At 38.7% G+C, this 11,682-nt stretch overlaps 1 non-coding gene across 1 annotated transcript; it reads right to left on the bottom strand.

Annotated features, from left to right (window-relative positions):
- Positions 1-2,783: 2,783 nt before the first annotated feature.
- LOC114401024 lies at positions 2,784-2,890 on the bottom strand. Its single transcript, XR_003664141.1, has one exon. It is a non-coding gene; the product is annotated as a small nucleolar RNA R71 (small nucleolar RNA).
- Between the last annotated feature and the right edge of the window lie 8,792 nt (positions 2,891-11,682).

The following is an 11,682-nucleotide window of genomic DNA, read 5'->3' on the forward strand; positions in this document are numbered from 1 at the left end:
TTGCAATTGGAACTCCTATAACTCAGCAGACTTATGATTTAAAGCTGGATGACTGTTAGGAGTACACTCATACCATGGTATACTGGTAGCTAGGCTTTCACAAACTGATGATGGCTCACCAATGGATGATTTGGCTCATGTAATCTAACATCACAACTCAGCATCACACCCCTAGGACGATCATGCCATGCAATCATCTCCTAGATGCCACTTTGTGGTCATCTGTTGTTCTAAGGACTGACTCCTCAGTGACACACCCTGATGTGCCATCATTTTCTTCTATTTTCTAAACCCTTTTTGCACCATTTTAATTATTGATTGGTCTTAATTGTCAATTAATTCGGCAGTTTTATTATTTGGGCTCATTTAGCTAATTTGATGTTTTTAATCTAATTTAAGGAATTAATGAAACATTGGGCTTAATCCGGATTTTAGTTGTGGACTTGAAGAGGGCAAATAAAGCAGCGCTTACCTTAGTTAATTTCTAATTAGGAAATTTCGCAATTTTATTTTATGTTGTTCAGTGTTTATTTCATTTTGGGCCAGAGTATTGTAATAGGGCCCAGTGACTTTGAGTGACTCTTTTTAAATAGCTACCTTGGGATTCGTGCAAGGCATTCGGTTATGCTATTCATTATTTAGAGCTTTTGTTTTAGGGTTTTCATTTTTCTGCTTAATGCTACTGTTCACGTAATGCAATTTTACGTTTTCTGTTTCTAATTACAATTTCGTTCTTGCTTTTTCTTCTACTCTCATTTATGTTTCTGTTTCAACTACGTTTCTGTTCATTTACGTTTTTGTTCATTTACGTTTCTGCTTCATGTTTCATTTGCGTTTTCTGTTTGAATCCATGGAAGGCTAGATTTTCTGTTGTTGTTTCCTTTTGAGGACGAAGTCCAACTCTCTTTGAGGTTTCGCTTGTAATGTGGTTCCCTGGCAGTTTTCCCTTCACCAGTTATCCCAAATTCGTGAATATTAATCAGTGCATGCTTTGTGTTCGATTAATTGCCTCTGAGCCTAACTTGCGTTCATGCTTAATGGACAAAGGGCTAACTGGTGTATGTGGTGCCTAATCACGTATTGACAACCCTAAGTTGATTTTCGCTTAGTAAATTGAAATAGGGTTGGATTAAGTGGTTGACTGTTAGGGACGAATTCTCCATAACCCAGGATAAGAGAATGGCTTCTGAATCAAAGGAAACAACCCGTTTTTAATATTAGTAATTTCGTATTCCAGTTTACTTGTTCTGCTCTTTAATCACAAAACAAACAAACCCCCCCAATCGTTACTGTTACTGCAAGTATATTATGAACATTTGGTTTGTCACTGCTCGTTGGGAAACGACCTAGGATCACTTCCTAGTTACTGCATTTTCATGTTTATTTGATTCGGGTACGGCCTCGATCAAATTTGGCGCCGTTGCCGGGGAGCAGTGTCCAAAGGTTCATAATAGCTAGCTAGTGTTGTGTGTTTAATCCTTTCGTGTTTTATGTTTAAATTGTTAGTATTGTGTTAGTATGTGTGTTAGTGTGTGTGTTAGTGTTGTTTAGTGTCCTGGTATTTTGTTTAATGTGTGTTCTGTTTTAGTTTTCCCATTAAGCGTTTCCCCTGTTTCAGTCTTGGGTGTTTTGCTGTGAAGATTGTGCTTGCGGCAAAAACAGAGTAGTGGTAGAAATCAATTAGAGACGGATTTTAGCGACCACCCATGCTGAATTATTTGAGATTTTTTGTTTTAGTAGCTAGGGTTGTTATTTTTGGCTGAATTATTTTGTGGTAACTTCTTTTAATCCATATTGTGTGGGAAAAATAGCTAGAGCCTTTAGTTTGGGTCAGATTTGAAAGTTCCAAAAAACTAGCAAATTTTGTGTTTGTCAAAACTTCAAACGGCCATAACTTTTGCTCCGGCTGAGGTCTCCATCGTCCAAAAAAAGCGATTCTGTCAAAAGTTTTTTATTTTTCAAGTTTTATTCACTTATTTTTCTTAACCTACCATTTTTAGCTTTCATAGTTAGACTTTGAATTTTTGTCTGAAATTTTTTGTGCTATCTTCTCATCATTTTATAGGGTTGCTCACAAAATTTCAAGTCATTTGGATATCATTTGAGGGTAGCTGTAGTTCAAACCTACACCTTTATTTACATGACAAGGCAACTAGTTGTGTGCATGCTGAATGTAGTGTATGACTAGAGGCAATCCATCTGACTTACAACCCTTTGATCCTGAGATAGATAGGACATTTCATAGATTAGTTAGGCATCATTTTATACCTTTTGATCATTCTGAGCATTCCATAACTGGTGAATCTGTGCATTCTGTTATTGGTGATTTTGAACATCCTGATCTTGAGCATTATAATTTTGAGCATTCTGATTCTGAGCATTCTGATTTTGCACATTCTGAGAACATGGCACAACCTCCACCCCGTGAGAGGACTCTAAGGGAAATGGCTGCACCTGATTTCACCTACGAAAGCTTGTGCATCCAATACCCTGATGAGGATGTCCCATATGTTCTTAAAACTGGACTGATTCATTTGCTTCCAAAGTTTCATGGCCTTGCAGGTGAAGACCCGCACAAACATTTGAAAGAATTTCACATTGTCTGCTCAACCATGAAACCCCCAGATGTCCAAGAGGATCACATATTTCTGAAGGCTTTTCCTCATTCATTAGAGGTAGTGGCAAAGGACTGGTTGTATTATCTTGCTCCAAGGTCCATCACGAGCTGGGATGACCTTAAGAGAGTATTTTTAGAAAAAAATTTCCCTTCTTCCAGGACCACAGCCATTAGGAAGGATATCTCAGGTATTAGACAACTCAGTGGAGAGAGCCTGTATGAGTACTGGGAGAGATTTAAGAAACTATGTGCCAGTTGCCCCCACCATCAGATTTCAGGACAGCTTCTTCTCCAATATTTTTATGAAGGACTCAGTAATATGGAGAGAAGTATGATAGATGCTGCCAGTGGTGGAGCCCTTAGAGACATGACTCCTACTGAAGCCAGAAATTTAATTGAGAAGATGGCCTCCAACTCCCAGCAATTTAGCGCCAGAAATGATGCCATAGTCATTAGAGGAGTTCATGAGGTAGCTACAAACCCATCTGCATCATCTGAAACTAAGAAGCTTGAAGGCAAACTGGATGCATTGGTTAACTTGGTAACCCAGCTGGCCCTGAATCAGAAATCTATACCTGTCGCAGGGGTTTGTGGTTTGTGCTCCTCTGCTGACCACCATACAGACCTTTGCCCTTCCATGCAGCAACCTGGAGCAATTGAGCAGCCTGAAGCTTATGCTGCAAATATTTACAATAGACCTCCTCAACCTCAGCAGCAAAATCAACCATAGCAGAGCAATTATGACCTCTCCAGCAACAGATACAACACTGGATGGAGGAATCATCCTAACCTCAGATGGTCCAGCCCTCAGCAACAACAACAGCAGCCTGCTTCTTCCTTCCAAAATGTTGCTGGCCCAAGCAGACCATACATTCCTCCACCAATCCAACAACAGCAACAACCCCAGAAACAGCCAACAGTTGAGGCCCCTCCACAACCTTCCCTCGAAGAACTTGTGAGGCAAATGCCTATGCAGAACATGCAGTTTCAGCAAGAGACCAGAGCCTCCATTCAGAGCTTAACCAATCAGATGGGACAATTGGCTACCCAATTGAATCAACAACAGTCCCAGAATTCTGACAAGCTGCCTTCTCAAGCTGTCCAAAATCCCAAAAATGTCAGTGCCATTTCATTGAGGTCGGGAAAGCAATGTCAAGGACCTCAACCCGTATCACCTTCCTCATCTGCAAATGAACCTGCCAAACTTCACTCTATTCCAGAAAAAGGTGATGACAAAAATTTACCTAACAATTTCTGTGCAGGTGAATCTTCTTCCACAGGTAATTCTGATTTGCAGAAGCAGCACATTCCCCCTCTTCCATTCCCTCCAAGAGCAGTTTCCAACAAAAAAATGGAAGAGGCAGAGAAAGAGATCTTGGAAACGTTTAGAAAGGTAGAGGTAAACATACCTCTATTGGATGCAATAAAGCAAATTCCAAGATATGCCAAATTCTTGAAGGAGCTGTGCACTAATAAGCGGAAGCTTAAAGGAAGTGAACGAATTAGCATGGGCAGAAATGTCTCCGCATTGATTGGTAAATCTGTTCCTCAAATTCCTGAAAAATGCAAAGATCCAGGTACATTCAGCATACCTTGTATTATAGGGAATAGTAAGTTTGACAATGCCATGCTAGATTTAGGAGCCTCTGTTAGTGTTATGCCTCTGTCGATTTTTAATTCTCTATCTCTAGGTCCCTTGCAGTCAAATGATGTGGTAATTCATTTAGCTAATAGAAGTGTTGCCTATCCTGTTGGTTTCATAGAAGATGTCTTAGTTAGAGTTGGTGAACTGATTTTCCCTGTTGATTTTTATATCTTGAATATGGAAGGTGGATTTTCTCAAGGATCAGTTCCCATCATTCTAGGCAGACCCTTTATGAAAACTGCTAGAACAAAGATAGATGTTTATGCAGGCACACTGTCTATGGAATTTGGTGACATAACTGTTCATTTTAATATTCTAGATGCTATGAAATACTCATCTGAAGATCTTTCTGTATTTCGTGCTGAAATAATTGACCATGTTGTTGATGAATACATGACTGATCTTTATTCTAATCTGCATGCCTCTCACTCTTCATGCATTGCGTCTGAAATTGTACTTGATCATATGTCTGAATTTGATGCTGAGAGTGAATCTGAGAGTGATATTGATTGCATGTTTGGTGGTGGTGTTTTACCTCTCGAGATTGATTTTATAGAGTCAGATAGGACTAACCATGTTTCAGGAAGTACACATACCTCTGACTTTCTTTATGAGGTAAAGGCTGAGAAAGCATCTCCTTCTACCACTGTCCAGCCGACCACACCAGAATTGAAGCCTCTGCCATCAAATTTAAAATACGCTTACTTGGATGATAGCAAGAGTTTTCTAGTGATTATATCTGCCTCCCTTGCTGATGAGCAAGAGGAGAAGTTGTTGTCAGTTCTCAAGAAGCATAAGAAGGCTATAGGCTGGACCCTGGCGGACATTCCTGGTATTAGCCCATCCACATGTATGCATCGAATAAATTTAGAGGATGGAGCTAAACCAGTAAGACAACCACAGAGAAGACTCAACCCGGTGATTCTTGATGTAGTGAAGAAGGAGATAACCAAGCTTTTGCAAGCTGGAATCATTTATCCTATCTCCGATAGCCAATGGGTGAGTCCCGTCCAGGTAGTCCCGAAGAAGACTGGCCTCACAGTGATCAGAAATGAGAAGGAGGAGCTGATTCCTACTCGGGTGCAGAACAGTTGGAGAGTCTGCATTGACTATAGGAGGCTGAACCAGGGTACCAAAAAGGACCATTTTCCCCTGCCATTCATTGACCAGATGCTTGAACGCCTGGCAGGTAAATCCCACTACTGTTTCCTTGATGGTTTTTCTGGTTATATGCAAATTACTATTGCTCCTGAGGATCAGGAAAAGACCACATTCACCTGCCCCTTCGGCACTTTTGCTTATAGGAGGATGTCTTTCGGCCTGTGCAATGCCCCTGGTACCTTCCAGCGGTGCATGATTAGTATTTTCAGTGATTTTTTAGAAAATTGCATAGAGGTGTTTTATGGATGATTTCACTGTATATGGATCCTCTTTTGATGGTTGTTTGAATAGTTTGGAAAAAGTTTTGAATAGATGCATTGAAACTAACCTTGTTCTAAATTTTGAAAAATGTCATTTTATGGTTGAGCAAGGTATAGTTTTGGGCCACATTATTTCCAATAAGGGTATTGAAGTAGATCCTGCAAAAATTTCTGTTATTTCACAATTGCCTTACCCCTCTTGTGTGCGAGAGGTGCGATCTTTTCTTGGTCATGCAGGATTCTACAGGCGCTTTATAAGGGATTTTAGCAAAGTAGCCCTTCCACTGTCCAACTTGTTGCAAAAGGAGATGGAGTTTGACTTTAATGACAGATGCAAAGAGGCTTTTGATTGCCTCAAAAGAGCGTTGACTACCACCCCCATCATCCAGGCACCCGATTGGACAGCCCCTTTTGAGCTTATGTGTGATGCATCAAATTATGCATTGGGGGCTGTCCTTGCTCAGAAAATTGATAAATTGCCCAGGGTGATATATTATGCTTCTAGGACTTTAGATGCTGCCCAAGCAAATTATACTACTACTGAGAAAAAGCTTCTAGCCATAGTTTTTGCTCTTGAAAAATTTCGATCTTATTTGCTTGGTACTCGCATTATTGTTTATACTGACCATGCAGCTCTAAAGTACTTGTTGAAGAAGGCTGATTCTAAGCCTAGGTTGATCCGATGGATGCTCTGGCTCCAAGAGTTTGACTTGGAGATCCGTGATAGGAGCGGAGCACAAAATCTAGTTGCTGATCATTTGAGTCGGATCGAACGTGTCTCTGATGCAGATTCACCTATTCAAGATGATTTCCCGGATGATCATTTGTATATATTGTATAGTATTTCTGACTCTCTTTCTACTCCCTGGTTTGCTAACATTGTCAATTATTTATTTGCCTCTGTTTTTCCTCCCTTAGCATCTAAGGCCCAAAAAGATAAAATTAAAAGTGATGCTAAGCATTTTATTTGGGATGACCCCTACTTGTGGAAATTGTGCAGTGATCAGGTCATTAGACGGTGCATTCCAAATCATGAGGCTGACTCAGTCCTGCAGTTCTGTCATTCTTCCGCACCGGGAGGTCATCTGGGTGTTCAAAGGACAGCTCGCAAAGTGCTTGCTTGTGGTTTTTATTGGCCCACCATCTTTAAAGATGCGTGGAAGATCTGCAGCACTTGTGAGCAGTGTCAGAGAGCAGGAAATACACTTACATGGAGACAACAAATGCCTCAGCAACCTATGCTATTCTGTGAGGTGTTTGATGTCTGGGGTATAGATTTCATGGGTCATTTTCCTGTCTCTTTTGGTTATGTTTACATTCTCCTTGCAGTTGACTATGTTTCAAAATGGGTGGAAGCCAAGCCCACTAGAACTAATGATGCTAAAGTTGTCGCAAACTTTGTCAGGTCTAATTTGTTTTGCAGGTTTGGAGTACCTAAAGCAATTGTTAGTGATCAAGGAACCCATTTTTGCAATAGGACAATGCATGCCCTGCTTAAAAAGTACGGGGTGGTACACAGGGTATCCACATCATACCACCCCCAGAACAATGGACAGGCAGAAATTTCTAACCGAGAAATCAAGCGAATTTTAGAGAAGATTGTGCAGCCAAGCAGGAAAGATTGGAGTACCAGGCTTGATGATGCTCTCTGGGCACATCGGACTGCCTACAAAGCACCCATCGGAATGTCTCCTTATCGGGTTGTCTTTGGAAAGGCATGTCATCTTCCAGTGGAAATTGAGCACAAAGCTTACTGGGCAGTGAAGACTTGCAACTTCTCTATGGATCAAGCTGGTGAGGAAAGAAAGTTGCAACTGAGTGAGTTAGATGAAATCCGCCTAGAAGCCTACGAGAATGCCAAGCTTCAAGGTCAACGGACATCGACTTAAGCCATTCCTCACGAACCCTTCTTTAGTGGACGTAGTGGTGGAAGAGACTTCCTTACTCCACCATACTCTTCCTCCACCATGACTTAGGGAGTTTTTCTTTTCCTATCTCCTTCCTTGCTTTTATTACACTTGTCCGATTCTCTTTGATGATTTAATTGTTTTTAATCTTTTAATTGTGCTACATTGAGGACAATGTGTTGTTTAAGTATGGGGGGGAGTGCTCTTTGATTTTGCTAGTTTTGTTGGTTTTGTTAATTTGTTAGTTGTGTTGATTTGTTAATGTTGTTAGTTTCGTCAGATTTTTAGTTTAATATTTTGGGTCAATTTTGTGTGCATGTACGACTTTGCATGTTTTTCTTTGAATTATAGGATATGTTCAAGAAATGGGTAATTGTTTTGAAAATAAAAGTTCTTGACATTTTGTGACTTGAAATCCTTGATTCTTCTCTACATGTCATGATAGTTTTGAAAGCTCAATTTGAAAGTGATGATTTTACCTTTGTGAGAATTTGAGCCATCCATCATCATAATCATTTGGTGTGTTTTGCCCCATTGATTGCTTGCACAATAGCCTTGGCTTGATTCTTGTTGATGCGTCCTAATTCACATGCATATTTGGAAATGATTGAGGCAATTTTGTTCTTATAAGCTTCTAGCCAAATGGACTTACCTTGAATTAATTCCTTTGATAGCCCTTTTGAGCCTTGTTTCCCTTTCCTTGTTTTGAAGCTCACTACAAGCCTTAAGTGAAAAACCATGATATTACCATATCCCTAAGGAATTTTGGAGCTTTGGAATTGTTTTGGGAATAAGTGTGGGGGGTTTTTGTTTCATTGGACAACTTGTTTTGTTGGCTATGCTTCATGATGTATTTTGGGCCATACTTGATGTACATTGTATATTGGTTAAATGTTGGACATGCTGAATGAATTGTTGTTTCTCAAAGGCTATAGAGTAAAAAAAAAAAAATCGAAAAAAAAACTCGAGAAAAGAAAAAGAAAAGCAATAAAGTTGAGTGAATAAGATCTTAAATGGCACAAGAATGATGAAACTCTAGGTTCTACTCTTCATGTTTAAATTTTATCTTTACTTCTTTTTATTTTCTTATTTTTTTTCTTAATATGCACTTATTCCCCTTTGCTCCTCTATTCCTTTGGGATTTAGCCACTTATTCCATATTTCTCCATACCTTGTCCTTGGCCCCATTACAACCTTAAAAGACCTTTTGATCCTCATGTGCTTGTGTTTGTGGGTTGATTGTTAATTTTAGAATCTTGCCAAGTCTATGTGGTGTTTGCTTTCATGGGTGCTTTGAGGGTAAATAGTAGCCTAGACACTTGAGAGATAGAGTGTATATCTTGTGAGGCTTTATCACTTTTCATTCTTAAGCTGATTAACTATTTTGCCATGATTGGGTTGCTTGGATGATTTTCATGAATGTCTTGACTTTTTGGATCTCCTTATGTTAGATGTTACCCATTCCTTTCATTCCTTGATGTTCATTGAGAAATATATGAATGTGTTTGTTTGTCTCTCTTTGATATCCTTGGATTTTGTTCTTTGTTTCATTTTGCCCAGGAGTGCAAAAGGCTAAGTATGGGGGGTTTTGATGTGCCATCATTTTCTTCTATTTTCTACACCCTTTTTGCACCATTTTAATTATTGATTGGTCTTAATTGTCAATTAATTCGGCAGTTTATTATTTGGGCTCATTTAGCTAATTTGATGTTTTTAATCTAATTTCAGGAATTAATGAAACATTGGGCTTAATCTGGATTTTAGTTGTGGACTTGAAGAGGGCAAATAAAGCAGCGCTTACCTTAGTTAATTTCTAATTAGGAAATTTCGCAATTTTATTTTATGTTGTTCAGTGTTTATTTCGTTTTGGGCCAGAGTATTGTAATAGGGCCTAGTGACTTTGAGTGACTCTTTTTAAATAGCTGCCTTAGGATTCGTGCAAGGCATTCGGTTATGCTATTCATTATTCAGAGCTTTTGTTTTAGGGTTTTCGTTTTTCTGCTTAATGCTACTGTTCATGTAATGCAATTTTACGTTTTCTATTTCTAATTACAATTTCGTTCTTGCTTCTTCTTCTACTCTCATTTACGTTTATGTTTCATCTACGTTTCTGTTCATTTACGTTTTTGTTCATTTACGTTTCTGCTTCATGTTTCATTTGCGTTTTCTGTTTGAATCCATGGAAGGCTAGATTTTCTGGTGTTGTTTCCTTTTGAGGACGAAGCCCAACTCTCTTTGAGGTTTCTCTTGTAATGTGGTTCCCTGGCAGTTTTCCCTTCACCAGTTATCCCAAATTCGTGAATATTAATCAGTGCACGCTTCGTGTTCGATTAATTGCCTTTGAGCCTAACTTGCGTTCATGCTTAATGGACGAAGGGCTAACTGGTGTATGTGGTGCCTAATCACGTATTGACAACCCTAAGTTGATTTTCGCTTAGTAAATTGAAATAGGGTTGGATTAAGTGGTTGACTGTTAAGGATGAATTCTCCATAACCTAGGATAAGAGAATGGCTTCTGAATCAAAGAAAACAACCCGTTTTTAATATTAGTAATTTCGTATTCCAGTTTACTTGTTCTGCTCTTTAATCACAAAACAAACAAACCCCCCCAATCGTTACTGTTACTGCAAGTATATTATGAACATTTGGTTTGTCATTGCTCGTTGGGAAACGACCTAGTATCACTTCCTAGTTACTGCATTTTCATGTTTATTTGATTCGGGTACGGCCTCGATCACACCCCAACAGATCCTTTCGTGACAATCTCTTATCCTACATGAGAACAATTGCCTCAACACAGTTACACCTCTCACAAAAAGTAATGATACAACTGGACATCCAACATGATCCACTCCATCTTTGCGACCACATATCATGGTGCATCTTCTTGCTTCGATGTCACTTCATCGTTCTCAGTAATGGTTGATCCCAAAATGAAATATTTCCCTTTCCTCGATCCTTACCAACAAATAACATGATGAATCATACACCACACCCACAAAATATTTTTCTCGAGTTCTGATATTCAAACCATGTTTTCATTATTGTTATGTTAAAAAAATATTATCACGCCTAAAATTTAACCATTTTATAAACGTAAAAGAGAAGCATAACAATGGTCAAAGTTGTATTAAGTCAGAAAAAAATGAAATGCATTAAGTATGTTATTCAAGAATGAATACATAATGAAATGTACAAGAAAAATTTTGCTGAGAGAAATAAAACATAAAAAATGGTATTACAAATTTTGCTGAGAGAAATAAAACACAAAAAATGGTACTACAATAGGAAAAAAATGGGCACATAGTATATTTTAATCACTAAACTAGTAATAGAAAATTAAGGAACATTGACTAGTAAAAAAAGTTCAGGTATTACAAATAGAAATCCTAAAAAGTTTAGAGACTAAAAAGACAGTAAACCCCAAAAAAATTATAATGTGTAAGTCAATGATGATATTAGAGACAAAAATCTGGCTGTCTCATGTGCACAAAAGCTTCAAGAATGAAAATCAAATTAAAGTATAAAAGAAAAATCTTTAAATCATTAAATGCCATCATTCTTTTATTCACTGACCATTTATTATTTATTTAATGTAAAGTTTAATGAAATCCATAACTTAGTTGGATTGAAACCAAAAACATAAGATCTGCTTCAGCGCAAATCCGTGTTCCTTTACTTTTCGAGAAAAAAAAATTCCTTAGAAAATGTCGCGTGCGATGTGCAACCAAACAATGGCGAGTATGAGTGTTCTAGGGTCCCAAACAAGTTCAAAATGGGTGACAGAGACAAAGAACGGTTCCCACGAGTTTGTGATCAAGGGTTACTCACTAATGAAGGGAATGGGCATTGGGAAATACATCGTGAGTGAGACTTTCATAGTGGGAGGGTTCCAATAGGCCATATACTTTTACTCTGATGGTAGAGACCCCAAAGATAATGCAGCTTATGTCTCTGACTTCATTGCACTCCATTTCGAGAGCACCAATGTTCGATCTCACGTTGCTCTGACCTAAACATGGGGAGCACAAGGTTCATAGCCACTTCAGTCGCTCCCTCACGATTGGGACTTCCACTCTCATAAACCATGGC

The sequence above is a fragment of the Glycine soja genome, chromosome 19 (genome assembly GCF_004193775.1).
Source record: "Glycine soja cultivar W05 chromosome 19, ASM419377v2, whole genome shotgun sequence".
NCBI classification, from domain to species: domain Eukaryota; kingdom Viridiplantae; phylum Streptophyta; class Magnoliopsida; order Fabales; family Fabaceae; genus Glycine; species Glycine soja.